This window comes from Lepidochelys kempii, chromosome 11 (assembly GCF_965140265.1).
Source record: "Lepidochelys kempii isolate rLepKem1 chromosome 11, rLepKem1.hap2, whole genome shotgun sequence".
NCBI lineage: Eukaryota > Metazoa > Chordata > Testudines > Cheloniidae > Lepidochelys > Lepidochelys kempii.
Genome location: NC_133266.1, coordinates 14,249,825 through 14,266,262, shown reverse-complemented (window position 1 = coordinate 14,266,262; position 16,438 = coordinate 14,249,825). Strand labels below are relative to the sequence as shown.

General features: G+C 43.0%; 1 protein-coding gene across 3 annotated transcripts in view; it reads left to right on the top strand.

Moving 5' to 3' along the window:
- Window positions 1-16,438, top strand: part of MARCO (macrophage receptor with collagenous structure) — a 334,342-nt gene that overhangs the window by 43,800 nt on the left and 274,104 nt on the right. For 2 of the 3 annotated variants that reach the window (XM_073305235.1, XM_073305238.1), the window contains exon 2: window positions 13,837-13,990. The exons of the other annotated variant lie outside the window; for it this stretch is intronic. The gene's annotated coding sequence lies outside the window, so the exon portion shown is untranslated. The remainder of the gene's footprint in view (window positions 1-13,836; window positions 13,991-16,438) is intronic. 3 annotated transcript variants of the gene reach the window in all.

Below are 16,438 nucleotides of genomic sequence, written 5' to 3'. Positions count from 1 at the left end.
AGATCCAGCCCACCAAGTACCTGAGAGAGAATGCTTGGTGCTGCCTCAGAGCTCTGGCCAACCCCATTCAATTCCCATCTCCAGCTCTGACCATCTCTAATGCTTCAGAGAAAGGAGATTTTAAAAAAAATAATAATGCATTGTGGGGGATGAATATCCCTTCCTGACCCCTGCAGGTGGCTGGCTGAAACCCTGAAGCATAAGCTTTTAAGAACATAAGAGAGAAATCAGAAATGAACCCTAGGGGTAGTCCTGTCCCCTACCATCAATCCCCGATGCATCGATCGCCGCGCGTCAAACCCCCGGTAAGTGTAGACAAGCCCTTAGTCAACCTGTGATCGACCCACAGAAAAATGGTATCAGAAATTCTGGTATTTCTTTGCCTTTTTTCCAACTTGAATAGAATCTTGAAAGTTGCTATTTCTCAAACTAAAAACAAAATGAAAATTGTCACTGTTGGGGCTGTAAATGTGTTAAATTTTCCTGCATGACTTCCACTGTTATTTCTGTGGCCAGGAAAGAGAGGTGTGGGTAATCTTTCCAGGCAGTTAAAACAAGACACAGAAAACAAACAATAGCACTACAAAGGAGTTTGCCTAGGAGACTGTGTCAAGGAATCTTTTGTTTAGGGTGGAAAATATTGAATATTTAGGAATGATTTTAAAGCTTTTCTCAACTTATCTCAACACGATGGGCCAAATTCATGGCTGGCTTAGTTCTATTGATTCTTTCTCCTAACAAAAGTAAGGTTAGAATCCAGTAAAGTGCAAGCACCTGTCTGTTTTTAAGTACAGGAGTAAGCCAATTGAAGTCAATGGCACTAATTGTGTGCATAAAGTTAAATAAACACTTAAGTACTTTGGTGGATTGAGTCTTTAATTTGGCCCTGTAACTGTAGCAACTTGAGATAATCATACTTTTTAGTTAAAAACTAATCAAATTTGTTGAGAGTGCACATTTTCCCCCTACATTAACAGAAATGGAGGGAAGGGCAGATGTACAAGAGGGGAGAATCAGTCTGTATAGGCCAGCAGTTCTCAAACTTTTGTATCAGGAACCCCTCTTGTATATGGCCACACAACTGAAGGCCTATTTCCATCTAGCTGGGATCTATTCAGTATCCCTCTCCAATTTAAGCATATGGGAAAAGCAAGGTAAAATCACAATCCTAACTCACCCTAAGGATCACAATATCTAGGAGGAACACTCTCCTTCCTTATCTCTTTCCCTCCCCCCATCTGCATGCATCCCAGTGGTAACTGAGCAAAACTGAGGCAGCAAAAGCTATGGGTTACAGACATTTTTCTCAAAGTCTAGGACATTCCCCTTTGAGGGGAGGGGGCAAAAAGCTAGCCAGGGAGGTAATGCCAGGCCTCTCAGTGTTCTTCAGAGTTTGATTTACGTGTTACCAATCAGTAGTTTAAAAGTAAGGAATAAAACCAAACTGAATTTTTTAAGTTTTGAACCTCCAGGGCAGTTGCAGATAATTTAATTTAGTGGAGGGCTATGAATGACATGGGTGATTAAAATTAAAGACTTTGCTTAACTATTTTATATTAATAAACAGGCATGACAATATAATTAGCCACTGCATTTATGCTCACCTTCTAGGATGGAATGATACATTTAGGGGTGCTCAGAATGGGTATAATCCTTCGCTATCGGTACCCTAATGGTAGATGGACACACCTATCTAAAATCAACATACTACCCTTTATATAATTAATTACAATAACATCCCTTAATTAACATCAAATCCACCTGTAGCTCACGAAAGCTTATGCTCAAATACATTGGTTAGTCTCTAAGGTGCCACAAGTACTCCTTTTCTTTTTGCGCATACAGACTAACATGGCTGCTACTCTGAAATTTTATCATAATGAAATATTTTCTACTTTCTCATTGTCTATTTAACATTAAACATCATCTCAATTAGAATCTGTGTGAATACAGATAGCATTTTCTAAAACATTATTAACATTTTATCCAGAACACTTTTAAAACTAGTTAGGACCAACACATGTTTGACATGACCTAGGGTTATATCTTAACTTATTTCCAACTTTTGTTCACACCAAAAATCTCATTTTTCCCTACTCCTCTACACTAAGGCTAGCTTAGGTCAAAGCCTAATTTCTACTCATTTCTTAACCTAACACATCCTTTAGGCTACAAGAATCTCTGCTTTCCTTTTAAATACAAGAAGGTCACCTCTAGCTGTTACAGTTCCAGGAAACACTTTAGATTGTAAAAAGAAAAGGAGTACTTGTGGCACCTTAGAGACTAACCAATTTATTTGAGCATGAGCTTTCGTGAGCTACAGCTCACTTCATCGGATGCATACCGTGGAAACGGCAGCAGACTTTATATACACACAGAGAATATGAAACAATACCTCCTCCCACCCCACTGTCCTGCTGGTAATAGCTTATCTAAAGTGATCATCAAGTTGGGCCCCACTTGATGATCACTTTAGATAAGCTATTACCAGCAGGACAGTGGGGTGGGAGGAGGTATTGTTTCATATTCTCTGTGTGTATATAAAGTCTGCTGCAGTTTCCACGGTATGCATCCGATGAAGTGAGCTGTAGCTCACGAAAGCTCATGCTCAAATAAATTGGTTAGTCTCTAAGGTGCCACAAGTACTCCTTTTCTTTTTGCGAATACAGACTAACACGGCTGTTACTCTGAAACTTTAGATTGTGACCAGAGTGTAAGCAATGCAGCACTGTCTGCCTGAGTTTGCAGAGTCTGAAACAAAGCCCTAAAAGTGCAAAGTGCATTTCAGTGGGTGGTGGTAACTCAGAACAGGATACTTGAAATTGTTAGCTATTTTGCTTCTCATGAAAGCATGTAAGAAAGGAGAGGAAGGATCATATTATGAAGTGCGCCACCAGGGTTTCCCAGAAGATGAGGAGTCTTCTGTTGTGCGAGGGCCATGAAGGAACAGCAGGGGTAGAAGACAGAGACATGAACATGGGCAGGCTTTTAACAACACATGGTGGGGTTGTGTAACAGAAGGGTGAGGGGAAAAGCAAGTGATTGGCTTTCATTTCCCTGAAGAGGCATGCTTGGCTTTCAAAAGCTTGGGAAACCATGGGGTACAGGAAACACATCAGCCTCTATTATAAAAGTTTCATCCACTTTTTTTTTTCTTCAGTCAGTTCATTCCACTTGTTCAATCTTCCCTCAAATAGTTTAGCTGCTCACTGGATATGGGCAGGACCTGGCATGTTGTGTGTATAATTTGCTGTAGATTTCCATGGGGCTATTTTGAGAGGCAGGCACCGTCCATTTAATGATAGCTGTGAAACATAACTACACTGGGCACTCTTAGAAATGTTTGGTTGCCTTAGGTAACTAGATAATTTTCCCTTGGTATTTGCAGTATTCCCTAGGGAGTTGCTGCATTCTGTGCAAAGGAAAGAAGCCCTGGATGGGAAATTAAGGGCAGGAGGAGATGGGCCTAACAGTATACTGAATTACATCACTGTAGTGTTTGTCCTTAACTTCCTTACTGTGCCTTATCTACCATTCGCTAGGTATCCCCCATATGGTGAAAGACTCCCCTTATATGCAGTGGGGAGCGAGGTAGCAGAAGAGAAAACAGGATCTCTAAGAAGAGTGAGCCAAAAAAAATGGGGACAAAACCGAGAGAGATAGTCATGAAGGCTCAGGACCTTGAGTTTTACATTGTGCCCATAAAGGATGAAATTTACATGTGGTAGGAAGGAGTCAGCACAAGGCCCTTTACACCACTCAAATTATGCACTTGAGCTGGGTGTGGGTTACACTGGGAGAGGAGTTGTACAGGGGTGTCTGTGCCTCCCCCTTGCATAATAGAAAGGATATCTCTGCCAGTGCTAGGTAGGCTGTTGCAGAAGGTCACAGTGGGGAGTATGTTGGAGGAGTGACCTTATATCCACAGGTACATAGCTCTGTGGCCCAGATGACCTATGCAACTTGTGTTCTTATGGTGTGGAGCTAAGTTAGTCCATGGGCTGGAACAGTTGCAACCTTGGCCCTGGGTTAAGGTGGAGAGTGGATTGTACACTCCACCCCAGAAAGCCTGAACACTCAGGGCCTGATCCAAAACCCATTGAAGTCAATGGGACTGGGACTTAATGCGGTGTGCCCGCAAGGGTGGGAGGGAGATACCAGCGAAAGGAGGACACTCAGGCCTAAGAATTGTAAACTGCACTTTATTGAAGGAAGGAAGGAAGAACTTACGCTCCAGTCTGCACAGGGAGCCTTCCTTCCTTCAATAAAGCGTAGTTTACTATTCTTAGGCCTGAGTGTCCTCCTTTCGCTGGTATCTTGCCCGCCCCCCGCCCTTCCAGGCACATGCAGACTTTCACCTAAAGTGAATATCTTCAGGCTCCCTCATTCCTTTTTGAGCATGTTTATTTCCTGACATGGTTATTTTTGTGTGTGTTTATAAGTCACCCTTTTCTAAAGCTCTCTTTTGTGAGTATCCCAAACTTTTCAGTGCAACTTCTCTCACCTTCGGGAAATGGTACCTATTTAAGTGTTGGCTGATCTGTTTACAGATAGAGCTCTTTTGTATAATTCATCATTTTAATGTGCTCTTCATTTGTGACCCCCTAATGGTTTTCAGATGCCATGAATGTTTCTCTTATTGCATCAGTTAAAGAGCACTGTAAATGCTATTGTCAGTTTGCTACAAAGGTTTGTGTTTGTTTGAATGTAGTAACTATGTGTCTTATTTCAATAATCTAGCACAGTAGGGATGACATTCTGCCATTACACAATAAAATGTGGTTCCCGGCAGTACTGACGCACTCTTAAAAGCAGAACGGATAGCGCAGCCTCATCTTGATGAAATTAGCAGGGAAAAAATATGAAATTTCCACCTTCCATTACACACATTCATGGGAGGTTGGAATCAGATCTGAGTGCTGGTCTTAATTTCTTTCTTTTCCTCCCCCCCGCCCCTTCAATCACTAACACTATATAAAGCGCACTATTTACTGAAGACAAAACAAGTGTTGTATTAGGAAACAAAGAATGCAATAAATATTCTACTCCCAAGGCCAATAACCATACCATAAAAAAAGCTTGATGAAGTGCCCTCTGTTCCTTTTTTATGTTTTATGTAAAAATGGTTTTAGTTTTTACCTCAGCTTCACTACTTTAGCTAAGGCTGATGGCAAAGAGCCTAGAGAATATTGCTAGCAGCCAGTTTTGCTGTGACACCCACTCTTCATCTGGATGTAATATCTCAATATTGCTTCAGAAGATTGGATTTTATTTAGTCTGTAAGAGTGATATAAAAAAGTGAACTGAATACTTAGATGGCAGGGACTTTCTCAATTAAAGTCAACCTATCTTTGGCTTCCAGCAAACTCAACTCCTTTATTATTCACTGCAGATTAATGAATGCTACTGCTAGTCAAGGGAAGCGAGAGGTCATCCAAAGACTATTTCATTTGCCCTTTAAGTATTTTTTTAAAAAAATGTTTGTTTGAGCATTTTTAACAAACACTTGCTTAATGCTAGAAAGAGTGATACGTTTGCCAAGTAATTAATGCTGTACGTCATTGTCAAGTGCAGTATCTCTTTCGTAGTCAAGCATGAGTCATGAGAAGAAGTCACTTCAAATTGCAAACACAGCTAGAGCAAAAAAAATGCACGATGCAAGTTTTTCTCATTTAATAAATAGGTGGACCAGGGCTTCTGTCTAATGAAGGAACAGCAAGACAAGTCAATTCCTTTAGGGCCTGTCCTGTAAGGTGCTGAGTAGAACCAGTCAAAGCATTTTCAGTGAAACTTTTTGCCATTGAAATAAGTTGTTTTGGCAAAACAAACGTAACAGTATTAAAGAATGCTTCACTGGGAAGGTTTCTCAGGTCAAGGATGGAATTTCGGGCTGGGGGAGGAGAGAAAGAGTGAGAACCTTTTCCCCCTTCCCCTCCCTGGCCTTCCACTTCCCACCAATAGGCTGGTGGTTAGGGTACTCACCTGGGATGTAGCAAACTTAAGTTCAAGTCCCTGCTCTAATTCCACTGGAATTCCATTTTCTTTTCACATCAGGATGAAAACAAATGTCAAAACCTCAAAAAAATGTCATGCAACTGCATTGCTTTCTCACCATCCCTAGTGCTGAGCACCCTCAAATGATGTTTGTGCAGCACCTACCACAATGGGGTTCTGTTCCATGCCTGGGGCTTCTAGGGGCTACCACAGCACAAATAGGTAACTCCAGTGGGAGTTGCAAGTGGTCAGCATCTCCCAGAATTAGTCCTTTGGGAAATTGTTAGGGGCTGTACTTTACAATTCCCCTCTTATGGGAAATTAATAAGCATGTTTTCTAAACTAGAGGCTCTTGCTTGTTAAGGGGGAAATTCCAGCTCCCCACTCCACTAAGCCTGAGTACCCAGGCTTAGCACCAGGGTGTGGCAGAAATCCTCCCCTTCTCATGTTACAGGCTGGCAGCCAAGCTACTAGGCAGCTCTGAGGCAGCAGCCACCCAACACGAGCAAGAAACAACTGGATCAATATAGCAGCAGTTCTGTGGGCTCTGCCTACATTCCTACCTGTTCTGCCCTGCCCCACCCAGCAGTGATATGGAGACAGTCCCCAAACGACAGGACTCTGGAAGTTGCAGGGGTTCTGCAGCCACTGTGCAGCGTCACACTGGTTTTACTCCATTCAGGGCCCCCTCTGATCACAGAAAAGGGAGCAGAACTTGACCCCTTATATCTAAAAATAATTGGGTGGTTTTTTTCTTCCTTTGCTTCAGTAGGACCTTCGCCAAAACCACACACTGATCTGGCTTTCCACATGCAAGAGTTTCCTTCTATTTTACAAATACGAGAATGAAACCTGACAGCAGTGAAAAGCTTATTTTCAGTCTGGATGGACAAACAATAAGGCACATGGTTCCTAGTGCATCCAAATGAGAATTTACCCTTTAGTTGGCCAGATAGTTTTGAAAACAGCTTGTGAAAGGAGGAGTGAGGCAGGGTTCTCTTTACCTCTTACCAGCTATTACTTAAGGAATACTTGTTGTAAAAATCCATATTTTTTCGTTGTTTTTACCTTTTACTACACTTTACTAAAAGGATTTATATGCATTCTCTTAACTGGCAAAGCCTGTTCTGGAGACAGAAACTTGCCAATGAATTGTTCGTTCTGATTAGGCCACGGAAATATATTGTGCTGCGAGACATTCACTTTTATTTCATGAATTGCTTTAACAATGAGCATTGTACAACAGTCTTTATTTCCCCTCAACTACATTGAGATGAAGAGCAAAGAAGCAGCCAGAGGCAAACAATGGGCCACATGTATATAACTAAATACCAAAGCGCGCCCCTGGACTACTGTGACTAGGCCCTCAGATATCAGGCTTTCCTACTAAACACATATTTCACAACTAATGAGCAATTACCCATTGTTTAGTCACTGATGTGCAGTGCCCTGAATCTATTTCCTGTACCAGATCCCAGTAAAAGAGCAAGTCATCTTTTAGGGTGCTGATTTAAGTGGATTCTTCTCTGGTGGGGTAAGTAATAAACTCTGAAATGAAATTCACTTGGTAAATGCAAACTGCTGTTAAATCTATGGGCTTAATCCCCTAATGTGCTGAGCACCTTCAACACCCATTGTAGACTGGGGAGGAAAGGGCACTCAACACCTTGCAGAATGTATTCAGGACCTAATAGAAATGGTTGCCTGATTTTCCTATCTATGGAGGTCCCAGTCTTCCAAGAGCCCTTGCATTCTCCAATGTGTTGAGTGCCCTTAACTCTCCTTTTAGACAATGGTGGGAAGAGTACTTGACACTCAGCACGAAGTGTTCAGGACCTTGCAAAACTGGACCCCATAAGAATATAAAAATATGCACCCACCTCCAGGTGGCAGCATGCTTCATAACTATAGCAAGAGCAACGTTATGAACAAGGACACTGGGCCAAATCGCTGTTACAAGAAGTATCAGAGGTTGTTTTAATGTCCATGCAGGGCAGATAAGATTAGGTGTTTTCTTAAACACCCACTTAAAAGACCAGCAGTTAGAACTGGTTGGAAATTGAGATTTTTTTTTCTGTGGAAATTTTTAACTTTTTACTCCCAAAACAAAGTTTGGCTTTCAGTACCTGAAAACCGAAAGTGTTCAGCTCAAAACCAAAACTTTGGGAATGGAAACTGGAAAATTTGGTGGGAGGAGGGAGGACCCCAAAATTTTCAGCTCAATTTTTCTGATGAAAAATGGAACATTTGAGGAGAGCAGAAAGTCACAAATCTTTTTTTATTATTATTATCAAAAACCCAATTTTCCATTTTTTTTAAAGACGTTTTGATGGAAAATTTTCAACGAGCCTTGCCTGCTATGCAGTGCTGTAAGATTTTATATTTAATCCACAGCAATTTATAGAACACAGATGAAAGCTTGACTTCAAACTATTTTATTTTAACCTGTAGACTCTGGGACTCAGATACTTAAGCCACTACTTCCATCTTAACAAAATAAGCTGCTCAGGCCATCTTTTAGGCTCTGATCCTAGAAGGAGAGCTGTGCAAGGCAGACGCCTGCACTTGTATGAAGTCCCAGTGAAACCAGTGAGGCTCTGCACAGAGTTGTCCCCCATGTAGTTCCCTTTAGACACTAAGGCAATGCTTAAAATGTAATGAAAGAGGTGCCAGGGGGCAAGCAACTATTTTTACCTTCATAACTGACGTGGCAACTCCAGAGGTGCCGGGCTATGAACTGCCAAGCCTAGAGGTGCTTGTCTACATTTGAAAGGCTACAGCAACACAGCTGCAGCACTGTAGCACTTCAGTGTAGCGACTACCTATGCTGATGGGAGGAGTTTTCCGGGTAATCCACTTCCCCAAGAGGCGGTAACTAGGGCCTGGTCTACACTACATCAACCTAACTCTGTAAGCATCTACGCTAAAAGGTTGCACCTGCCAATGTAATTCACCTGCTACGCCTACTTAACTCTGTTAGCGGGCTTATTCCTTCACCCGCTTCCTTCCCTGGTCCTTCTCGCATGAACAGAGAGCAACAATACCCGAAGTCCAAAGGTGCAAACAATTCGATGTTTATTGGGGTGAACTTCCAGCGAGCATGATTCCAGTTTCCTTCCTTAGTGTCCCCCTTCCCAGCTCTGACACCACAGAGCCTTACACCTGTGTCCCTGTTCCCATTCCTGCCCTTAGCCAAACATTATTCCAATTTCCTTACCCCCATTCCCTGTTCCCATTTCCCCCTTTAGCAAAACATGATTCCAATTTCCCCACCCCCATTCCCTGTTCCCATTTCCCGCCCACACACCCACCCACTTCCTGACTGACTGCAGACTATATAGTAAAACTTGAGTTCTGCTTCGCTATACCGTAACCAATCATTTTACTGAAATTTAACTAACCAATCCTAACATATTGTAACATGATTATTTAACCAGTTATATCCCACCACCTTAATTAGTTTACACCCAGCAAAATTAATTATACAGCAGACAGAAACAATCACAGAACCAGACAGAGATTATACAGACAAACAATGGGGAAATAGGGACTACAGTGATAGAACAAACACAAAAATGAGGATTTCACATCCCAGCTATTGATAAGTGAGTTCTTGCCAGACAGGATGCTATCAAACTAAGTTTCCTTTTACATCTTCTAGGCACTTCCCTTTCTCTGGAGGCGATAGGCATTGTCAGGACAGGATTGTATCCTAACAGTCCAATAGCACTTTATTTCAATGTGACTAGTTGGAATGTGAGGATGTGACCGGTCGCTTCCCAGCTTATGGCTGCCTCTGCTGCTTAGCCAAAGATCTTAGCCTAAGAACAGGGCCTCAGACTGCCACAGTAAGAGAAAGCTCTTACACGAGCAGACAGTGATTTTGATTCTTTCTTTTATACCTCTATAACTAGCCAAGTGATAAGAATAAACCTAAATTCTTAGAGTATAGGCCTTTACAGACAGGCCTGAATATCTATATCCTAACAAACTCTTCCGCTGTGAGAGGCATAGTGCTTAGGTCCACATTGTTAGGTCAACACAGTGTCAGTGTAGACACTGTGTTACTTATATTGACTTTAGTGGACTCCAGGAGGTGTCCCACAATGCCCCCATTGTTTTGAACTCCACTGCCCAGCTGCCAGGTACACAGGGATATGCTCCTCCCTTCTAAAGCCCCACAAATTTTTGAAATTCCATTTCCTGTTTGCTCAGTATGGAGAGCTCACCTAGCGACTGCCCAACTGGCCACACTGGCTCCCCACGGCAGGGAGCGCTTGCCTGGAGTACACAGCAGGTGATGGCTCTGCTGGATCCGTGGGGGGTGCTCCGATCCGGCTGTAGAAACGTTGGTATCTATGAGCAGATCACTTGAGGGAGAAGGGCTACAGAAGGGACCCACAGCAATGCTGTGTGAAAGCCAAGGGGCTACAGCAGGCGCACCAGAAGGCCAGGGAGGCTACCAGTCACTCTTGTGCAGAGCTGCAGACATGCCACTCTCATAAAGAGCTGCATGCCATCCCCAGTGGAGGACCCTCCCTCCCCGTAGAGCCCCATGGATACTTCAGAGGAGCCAGAATCACAGGTCCCTGGAGTGAGCAGTGAGGAGGAAGAGGAGGCGTATGGAGGGCAAGCGACCAGGGGATTCAGTGACACAAAAAGCCAGGACCTGTTTTTGACTCCAGAGCCGGCGAGCCAGTCCCCACAGTCCAGCACAGGCAAGGAACCTGTGGCAAGTACGCAGTTTGCTTTGGTATCACAGGGAAACATCTGTTCATTTACGCTTTTTGAATTCTGCTAAAAGAGGTAGTGAAATAACCAATAGAGGTGGAGTTGCTATCTGCTTCTCATTCCCCTGTACAGTTAAGCAGAGGGGGCCCTGCAGAACAGTTTGCTTAGGGGCACTTGGATGTCCCTTGAATCCTCCATAGCAGGGGTGGAAAATCTGTGGCTCTAGAGCCACATGTGGCTCTTCAAAGTTAACATGAGGCTCCTTGTCTAGGCACCGACTCCTGGGCTGGAGCGACGGGTGCCAACTTTCCAATGTGCCGTGTGTGTGTGTGCTCACTGCTCAACCCCTGACTCTGCCACAGGCCCTGCCCCTACTTCACCCAAGGCCCTTGCTCCTTCCTGCCCCCTTCCCTGAGCCTGCCATGCCCTCGCTCCTCCCCCAACCCCCAGAGCCTCCTGCAAGCCACCGGAGGCATAGGGAAGGAGGGGGAGGGGCTGATCAGCAGGGCTGCCAGTGGGTGGGAGGTGCTGGGAGCGGGGGGGAGGGGAGTTGATGGGGGGCTGCTGACGTATTACTGTGGCTCTTTGGCAATGTACATTGGTAAATTCTGGCTCCTTCTCAGGCACAGGTTGGCCACCCCTGTTCCATAGAGATCTCAAGGAAACTTTCATGCAAGTAGTCTGCAGTCCTCAGCCGAAGGTTTCTGGGGAGGGCTGCCTTATTCCTTCCACTGAGGTAGTACACTTTCCCACACCATTTATCAATTACTCCAGCAGGCACCATTGCAGCGCATAGTCTAGCATATGGCTCCAGTCTGCAACCAGAAGCATGCAGGAGCTGTTTCCTTTCAGCCTCCATTGCCCTCAGGAGTGAGATATCAGCTAAAATCACCACCAGAAAATGGTGCCAGCATTCAGTTCAATTGCCCTATCCACATATACTCATGCCCGTGAGCTACCCTCCCCCCTTATTATCCCAATTCATCCCCTCCCTGCTGGTCGTACTCCCCAGGACTGGGACTGTCACAGTGTTCTATGAATCCCAAGGAGAAGTGAGAAGTAGTGCTTGCAACTTGTGTGGATCAAGGGGTGTAAGTTCAGCATACCAAGTTTCCATTTATCTTGCGAATACACTCACAATAATACCTCTGTACATTGGATCTTTTGCAACTGGCAAAATGCAGTGTGGCCTTGAGGTTGTCTCCACCCACACCAGCTAGGGTAACCAGATGTCCCGATTTTAGAGGGACAGTCCCAATTTTTGGGTCTTCTTATTTGGGCTCCTATTACCCCCCACCCCGTCCCAATTTTTCACGTTTGCTCTCTGGTCACCCTAACACCAGCGGAGCAGCTCAGCCAGATAAGGAGGAGGAGGCAGAGAAAGAGGATGTGGGATGACATGTTTCAAAAGATCCTGCAAGCCTCTGGTGCTTTGGATACCGAGCAAAGAGCTTGGAGGATCACTGTCACGGACAGGGATAGAACAGAAAGAACAGCACAGGATAAGGAGAGAGACATGCAACAGGAAACGCTAGTGTTTCTCGAGTGGCAAACAGACCTGCTGGAGACTCTTGTTGACCTTCAGGTTCAACAGCCCTATGCTCGCCTCCCTCTGCAGCCCATAGAGAACTGCATTCCGGGATCTCGTGTATGTGTTTCATTTCACAGACACATACACGATTGGTAGGAAATGAACATGACTGTTCTTCCTCCTTCAGAGGTTCTTTCCCCAGTATTTCTAGGGTTTAATTCAGTTATAAATATGTCTATTTGCATGGGCTTGGAATAAAAGTCTACTGATGGAAACTTAATTAATCTTTATCAGTTCATGACATATGCTGACTGTGCTTACATCATTCATAGATAATAGCAATAGGTGCATTTGCAATGTTATATTACTACATGCACAGCACTCATTACTAGGTTCGTACCAAAGTGCAAAAAAACAATGCCAGGCAGAGAACACCACAGCAACATACATTACTGTGGCCCACTATTAAAATAGTCTTTCAAAGCCCCCCTCAGTCGTATAGCTCCCTGTTGAGCTCTTCTTATAACCCTGGTAACTGGCTGCTCAAAATCAGCAGACAGCCATTCCACCTCTGCCCCCCACATCAGCAGAAACTTTTCCTTCTTTGCTTCACAGATATTATGAATCACACAGCAGGCCGCTATAACCATATAAAATATCCTTTGTCACTGAGGTCTAATCTTATGAGTAGACAGCGCCAGCGGCCTTTCAAATGGCCAAAGTGCATTCAGCTGTCATTCTGCACCTGCTGAACCTGTAGCTGAAGTGCTTCTTGCTGCTGTTGAGGTGGCCAGTGTATGGCCCCATAAGCCACGGGAGTAAGGGGTAGGCTAGTTCTTACAGGAATACTTTTGGCATTTCAATATCCCCAATGCTGATCCTCTGGTCCGGAAAGAAAGTCCCTGCTTGTAGCTTTCTGAACAGACCTGTATTCTTAAAGATGCATGTGTCATGCACCTTCCCTGACCATCCTGTGTTGATGTCAGTAAAATGTCCCCGGTGATCCACCAGCGTTTGTAATACCATAGAAAAGTAGCCCTTTCTATTGATGTACTCTGTGACAAGGTGGTCTGGTGCCACAATAGGGATATTGGTGAAATCTATCACCCCACCGCAGTTCAGGAACCCCATTGCTGCAAAACCATCCATTATGTCCTGCACATTGCCCAGTGTCACAGTCCTTCGTAGCAAGATGCAATTAATGGCCCTACAAATTTGCATCACAGCACCCCCCATGGAGGATTTCCCAGCTCCAAATTGATTCCTGACTGATCAGTAGCACTCTGGTGTTGCAAGCTTCCACACAGTGATCGCCACTCGCTTCGCCATGGTCAGTGCAGGTTTAATTTTGGTGTCACTGCGCTGCAGGAGTGGGGCGACCTCCGCACACAGTTCCAGGAATATGGCCTTGTGCATCCGAAAGATCTGCAGCCACTGCTCATCATCCCATACCTACATAATGATGCCATCCCACCAATCAGTGCTTGTTTCTTGGTTCCAGAACCGGCACTCCACCATCTAGAGCTGCTCTGTGAAAATGCCAACAACAACCTTGAATTGTTTCTTTCTATGTCCCACAGCAAGCTAGCCTCCAAGGAATCGTCATGTTCCCTGCATCTCTTCTGGTGGCTCTGCAAATACTGCAGGATCAGGCAACTCATGCTTGCAATGCTCAACGCAATAGTACAGAGATGTGAAGGATCCAGGCTTCTCACACAGAGGGCAGACACGCAGGTTTGTGGGGCTTTTGAAACAAGGCGCAAAACATTATGGGATGCAGATAAAATTATGGGATGGAGAAGATTGCATCATGGGATGTTGAAACCATATTCCCAGTCACTCCTGCATGATTTGTTTGCTACCATGAGGCATTGCAAGCCTTCCCAAAATACCCTGTGCTAGATGGTGGCAAGTTACACAGTGGAATAGCTTCCCATGGTGCACTGCTCTCTGCATCGATGTGCACCGGTGACACAAGGAGCGTCGTGTGGACATGCAAAAGCAATTTAATTACTGCCATGGCTCTATGTTGATATAATTTAGGTCAACTTAATTTTGTATTGTAGACTTGCCCTAGGTCACTGGAAGAATTCTTCCGTCGACCTAGCACTGTCTACCCTGTGGGGTTAGGTTGGCTTAAGTACATTGCTCAAGGGTGTGGATTTTTCACTCCCCTGAGCAACATAGCTGGGTCAGTCTAACTTTTTATCATGGACCAGGTCTAAGACTTTCAATGGGAGTTGTATGCTTCTCTCCTTTAATCCTCTCTGAAAATCCCAGGTTTCACATGATTAGATTTAAATGATCATAAAGAATTTTCCATGACAGAAACAGTATCTGTTCTGTTCTAATTACTTACATGCATTTGATTAGAAAACATTAGTTACGTTTCCAACACAGGAAAGAGATTAGGGTGGAAAAGATTTAAACTCCACTCATAGTTTACTTATTTATTGGCTAGTTTTTCTTAGTTTTCTTTTCAACAGCAACCAAGTTTGGGATACAAATCTGATGCCAGTTTGTGATTGATTGCACGCAGGACCAATTGGAACCCTACTCGTTTTAAAATTGATAGCACATAGACCAACAGTGGTGGTGCAGTTTTTCATTATATGAAATGGAAAAGTGATTTAATAATTCTTTCTGTCTTAGATTGCTTTAAAGAATTTTAGACAGTTAAAAATTGCATGGATTTTAAACCATATGTGTGAGAGTGAAAAAAAATAAGGGTTTTGTTTTTCCTATTTTTAATATGAGCCAGATGAAACAAAAAGATTGTTTCCTTGCAAACTATAGGTTAAGTACCTATATAGACTTTGAGATGGCTCTGTAAGTTATCATGTTATCTTTCTTCCTTGACAGTATACCATTATGTGGTGTATCATTTCAGCATTTACTATCTTTCATGTCCTTTTATCTTCACACTAGGATTTCTTTTTAAATTCCAATCCATGCATTTGGTTTCATTATATAACACTGGCTTTTACAAAACAGATTCTTTTTTACAATGGCTCTTCTTATTCTTTGGTTTCATATTTGTCAGCATCAGACTGAAATAGTACACCCGCAATGGTTATTTTATCTTGTTAAAGATAAAAACAATACGGCAAACTAACTATTTTTGGAACACAATTTTCAAATTAAAAGAAAGGAAAAAGTATTAAGTGTCACAGCTAAGTTGAACTATATTGGAAAAGGGGAGAGACAAAAATCTTGAGTTGAAGTGATTTTTTTTAAAAAAAATAAATAAATAAAAGGGTGACCCAAAATGTTACAACTGTCACGCAGCAATGTGTTATCTTAAATTATTTATTTAACATCTGGTAAATATTATCTAAGCTATAGTACAGATAAATTGAATAAAAGAATACCAATGCCAGGGGAAAAGAAGAATTGCTTAATAGTGGAAGTATATAGAACCGTTCCACACAGCAGTTCATTCTTTCTCTGCAACGGTAGATGTGAAGCATGGTATCAGTGTAAAATGCATCTGCTTTGTTTCACCTTAAGTATGAAGATATCAAAGCAGTTTTAAGGATTTAATTTAATCTCAAACACAAATTCTATGAAAACAGTCTGACAGTGACATGAGATTTTATATAACTTTTCTCTCTCTCTCTCTCTTTTTTCTCTTTTCTTGTAATGCAGCTTCCCAGATGATTCATTTTATTTTATCCTATGCATATTGGGGATCAGATTGAAGTTTCTTTGAGAAAAGAAAATAATTAAGCCATCCACAAAGGTTTTTTGCTGGGTATGAGTAAAGCAGCACAGGATAGAGTTATTTTATGGGGCTGGGGCCAAACAGAAACACTTCAGGGAGAACAAGAACCACGTTCAATGACTTGGAGAACAAAATAAATATAGGCTGGAGCCCGGGTGGAGGTACGGGCATGGGCACCCCATCAGTTTGTGAGTTACAAATGGAACCAAAGGCTTAGCTTAAATATACCCAGATTTAGTGACTTTTCTGGAAGTTATTGAGAACCAATTCAATTATAATGGGGAACTAAACATTTATTTTGTCTGCTAGTTCTTCTTGGGTTACTTGATACTGCTTATGAACCTAAGGAAGACTGATCTCTAAATACTTGTTCCAATTCCCCCTTTGTCTAGATAATGGATTTGTGTTTTCCTGTTTTGCGCTCTTCTTACCATCTTTATCAAAAGTATGGGATAGGA